At 42.2% G+C, this 5,227-nt stretch overlaps 1 non-coding gene across 1 annotated transcript; it reads right to left on the bottom strand.

Moving 5' to 3' along the window:
• Positions 1–1,503: 1,503 nt before the first annotated feature.
• On the bottom strand, positions 1,504–1,576 carry TRNAW-CCA (transfer RNA tryptophan (anticodon CCA)). The gene has a single exon. It is a non-coding gene; the product is annotated as a tRNA-Trp (tRNA).
• Positions 1,577–5,227: the final 3,651 nt, after the last annotated feature.

The raw sequence follows: 5,227 nt of genomic DNA, 5'->3' as shown, positions 1-5,227 counted from the left end.
ATGGATAGGGAAGCCTGGTGTGCCAAACCATGGGGTTCTAAAGAGTCAGACATGACTGAGCAACTGAACTGAACTGAAGCCCCAGAATGAACTCTAGATTTCTCTCTCTGCATGTGTGCGTGCTAAGTCACTTCAGTTGTGTCTGACTCTTTTTGACTCTATGGACTATGGCCCACCAAGCTCCTCTGTCCATGGGGTTCTCCAGGCAAGATCACTAGAAAGGGTTGCCATGCCCTTCTCCAGGGGATCTGCCCAACCCAGGGATCGAACCCGCAGCTCTTATGTCTCCTGCATTGGCAGGCATGTTCTTCACCATTATCACCACTTGGAAAGCCCAGGTTTCTCTCTACCCTCCCCCATACCTTCACTACTCCAATCTTCCTCATCATAGGAAAGACACCACCAGTTACTCAGTAAACCCAAATCTCAAGCCTAGGAGCTTCTCTTGAGTCCTCCTGATTCCCTAAGCCCCAACATGCATCCTCTCAGCAAATCCTATAGATTAACTTTTCAAACACATCCCTTATATCTTGTCCCTATCTCTACAGCTTCCATTCTAGACCAGGACATTTTTATGTCTCTAGTGGATAATTCCAATGGTTTTCTAATTGTTCCCTTGCTTTTGCTGCTTCTCCACTAAAATACATTACTGACACTTTGAGTAAAACCCACACTCCTTGTCCATGATTACAAAGATCTGTATCATGGTCCCCGCCTATCTTTTTACCATTGTTTCTCATCGCTCAGATTGAAGGCAGAAGGAGAAGGGGACAACAGAGGATGAGATGGTTGGATGGCATCGCTCACTCAATGGACATGAGTTTGAGCAAACTCTGAGGGTTAGTGATGGACAGGGAAGCCTGGTGTACTGCAGTCCATGGGGTCACAAGGAGTTGGACATGACTGAGCTACTGAACTGAACTGACCACATATGACATCTGACAAACTATGGGCAGATTTCTATGTTTTGTTTTTTTTTTTTGCCTCAGACTTTTCCTCTATTAATTAAGACCACAATATTACAGGTTTCACAGGTTTTTGAGATGATTAAATTGAAGAATGCAGGTAAGTGCCCAGAAAATTTCAGGGCAAGGAGGTTATACCCTCTCAATATTAGCTGTATTTTATTTGAGACAAAAATTAAGTGCTATTTGTGTAGGAAACAATTTTCAAAGAGAAACTAAGAATGCTCTATATATTTCAATTTATTTGGCAATAAACTCCATTTAGGATTTGTCTGTTTTATTCACTACTATAGAACTGGAGTATCTGATACTCACTTGTGGTGATAATAGATGTGATAATAAATGCTCATTTGTTGCGAGTGAATGAATGAGTGGGTAGTAAAACAGAGTGATAAAGTGAATGAAAGTGAAAGTGAAGTCACTCAGTCATGTCTGACTCTTTGTGACCCCATGGACTGTAGCCTACCAGGCTCCTCTGTCCATGGGATTCTCCAGGCAAGAATACTGGAGTGGGTTGCCATTTCCTTCTTCAGGGGAGCTTCCTGACCCAGGGATCGAACCCGGGTCTCCTGCATTGGAGGCAGACGCTTTACCCTCTGAGCCACCAGGGAAGCTCAATGGAGTGATAAACAGTGTAACAAATAGAATGGAAAGGAGCTTTGTGATACAAACCAAACTAATGTGTTCCCTCAAGAGAAACTTATTGAGTGCTAGCTGCATGCTGATGATTGTTCTAGGTCCTGGGGAGACAGCCATGGAGAAAACAAATAAGGCTTTGTGAACTTACATTGAAAAAAAGCAATTCGGAAAGAAGGGATAAAACTGAAGTTTTACATCTGTGTCACCAGAGGCATCTCTGAGGTGATATTTAAATATAGTAATACCCTAACATACCAACAAGTTCCTTTCTGACAGCACATTCATAAGTCCAATTTGTTCATAAGTTTAGCAGTTAGCCTAGGCACCCAACTAACACAATCAGCTCTATAATACTGTACTGTAATACTATGCCAAAGCCTTTGACTATGTGGATCACAATAAACTGTGGAAAATTCTGAAAGAGATGGGAATACCAGACCACCTGACCTGCCTCTTGAGAAACCTATATGCAGGTCAAGAAGCAACAGTTAGAACTGGACATGGAACAACAGACTGGTTCCAAATAGGAAAAGGAGTACGTCAAGGCTGTATATTGTCACCCTGCTGATTTAACTTCTATGCAGAGTACATCATGAGAAACGCTGGGCTGGAAGAAGCACAAGCTGGAATCAAGATTGCCAGGAGAAATATCAATAACCTCAGATATGCAGATGACACCACCCTTATGGCAGAAAGTGAAGAGGAACTAAAAAACCTCTTGATGAAAGTGAAAGAGGAGAGTGAAAAAGTTGGCTTAAAGCTCAACATTCAGAAAACGAAGATCATGGCATCTGGTCCCATCACTTCATGGCAAATAGATGGGGAAACAGTGTCAGACTTCATTTTGGGGGCTCCAAAACCACTGCAGATGGTGATTGCAGCCGTGAAATTAAAAGACACTTATTCCTTGGAAGGAAAGTTATGACCAACGTAGATAGCATATTAAAAAGCAGAGATATTACTTTGCCAACAAAGGTCCGTCTAGCGAAGGCTATGGTTTTTCCAGTGGTCATGTGTGGATGTGAGAGTTGGACTGTGAAGAAAGCTGAGCACCAAAGAACTGATGCTTTTGAACTGTGGTGTTGGAGAAGACTCTTGAGAGTCCCTTGGACTGCAAGGAGATCCAACCAGTCCATCCTAAAGGAGATCAGCCCTGGGATTTCTTTGGAAGGAATGATGCTAAAGCTGAAACTCCAGTACTTTGGCCACCTCATGTGAAGAGTTGACTCATTGGAAAAGACTCTGATGCTGGGAGGGATTGGGGGCAAGAGGAGAAGGGGACGACAGAGGATGAGATGGCTGGATGGCATCACCGACTTGATGGACGTGAGTCTAAGTGAACTCCAGGAGTTGGTGATGGACAGGGAGGCCTGGCGTGCTGCAGTTCATGGGGTCACAAAGAGTCGGACATGACTGAGCAACTGAACTGAACTGAATGATAATACATTTCACACAAATAATACATAAAAATCAAATAAACACAAAAAATAAAAGAGATTTTAAGTCTTACAGTACAATCCCTCAAAAGCACGGAAGTGCAATACAGCAGCTGGCCCATGGCGGGTGGGATGGAGTGGACCAGCAAGAAGGAGGGTGAGGAGGTGGGCGATGATAGAGCTGAATGATCATCAGAAATAGGAGATGGAGCGCGGGTGACAGTTTCACTCACGCCTGAGGTGGATGGCACAGGCTCTGGTTCCTTGCTGGAACAAGCTGCAGGTTCCCATCTTTGAAAGTTCGCAACTTGAGGGTTCCTGTGTCGGGAACTTACTGTACCTGTAGGACGTGAGGAACCCAACTTTACAGGTATCTGGAGAGCACTGTTCCTGCCAGAGAGGAAGCACATGCAAAGTCCTGAGATCCAAGCGCACAGACAGGAGTCTGCTACTTGGGATATTGGAGCAAGGGCTGAAGCCGAACCTTCAATACACTGGCCACCTGATGTGAAGAGCCGACTCTTTGGAAAACACTCTGATGTTGAAAAAGATTGAGGTCAAGAGGAAAAAGGGGCAACAGAGCATGAGATGATTGGATGGCATTACTGACTCGATGGACACGAGTTTGAGCAAGCTCTGCAAGTTGGTGATAAACAGGGAAGCCTGGTATTTTGCAGCCCGTGGGATCACAAAGAGTTGGACAACACTAAGTTACTGAACAATAACCACCACAATGCAGTATAGGAAATAGAGCAGAGAGGTCAGTGTGGACAGAGAATGCAGAACCACCAGGACCATAATAAGGACTTTGGCTCCTATTGCAGGCAAGCAGGAAATCCTTGGATGGGTAACTAGTGGGGGTATAGAATCTGGCTGCCTTTAGCAGGCACACGCTGGGTTCTCTTCTGAGAACCAATGGAAGGGATAGAAGGGTGGAAGCAGAGACACCGATTAGAAAGGTTTGGACCAGGATAAGAGCAAGGACAGTGGCAAAAAGTGGTCATGTTTAGAATTGTCTGGCAGATGGGATGTGATTTTAAGAGAAAGAGATAAGGTCAAATTCCAGGGTAAAAAGTCACATTTAATTTGCAGCTCTTTTTTTTTTTTTTTAATTGAAGTAGAGTTAATTTACAATGCTGTGTTAGTTTCAAATGTACAACAGTGATTCAATTATATATGTTATATATATATATATATATGTATATATACACACACGTATATTTTTCAGATTCTTTTCCATTATAGGTTATTGCAAGATATTGAATATAGTTCCTTGTTCTAAACGGTGGGTATATTTATTTTATATACGTGCACGCTGTCACTCAGTCATGTCCAACTCTTTGCAAGCCCCATGATTGTAGCCCTCCAGGCTCCTCTGCCAATGGGATTTTCCAGGCAAGAATACTGGAGTAGATTGCCATTCCCTTTTCCAGCGGATCTTCATGACCCAGATGTTGAACCCATGTCTCCTGCATCTCCTGCATCGCAGGCGAATTCTTTACCACTGAGCCACCTGGAAGCCCATTTTATATACAGTAGTATATATATGTTAATCCAAAACTCATAAATTATTTCTCCTTACCACTCCTGATATTCCCTTTGGTAACCATAAGTTTATTTTCTGTCTGTTAGTCTATGTCTGTTTTGTAAATAAGTTCATTTGTATCATATTTTAGATTCCAAATATAAGCAGTATCACATGATATTTATCTTTCTCTGTCTGACTTCCTTCACTTAATATGATAATCTCTAGGTCCCTACATAAGCTCTCATTTGGTGATGTAGACATATTTACTTTTCCTTTCAAAGATGTTAGCTTTTGATTTTACTTGCTATAAAACTGTTGTAAACTAAATTCCTCAATCGAGAATCAGAATGAATATAACATGACTCCAAGTGATCTGAGTCTAGCGTGTCTGGACAGGATGGCAGTTATTTCTCAAACATTTTATTCCTTGCAACATCTTTCCCATGAAATTTTAATGAATGTTATGAAAAATAGTCAAATAAGTTTGCTAGAGACAAAGATAAATAATATATTTGCAACCAGATTGATCAGAACCTCTAATATATTCCAGTGTGCTATGAGTCTTCAAGGTCACAGTATCACAAGAATGTTCCACACGGAACTGTGACTTCCTCCAGGTCCATATGCTGAAGTCCTAAGCTTCAATTTCTTTAAGTGTG

This window comes from Bos javanicus, chromosome 6 (assembly GCF_032452875.1).
Source record: "Bos javanicus breed banteng chromosome 6, ARS-OSU_banteng_1.0, whole genome shotgun sequence".
NCBI lineage: Eukaryota > Metazoa > Chordata > Mammalia > Artiodactyla > Bovidae > Bos > Bos javanicus.
The sequence above is the reverse complement of the archived record's forward strand: the minus strand, read 5'-3'. Positions and strand labels throughout refer to the sequence as shown.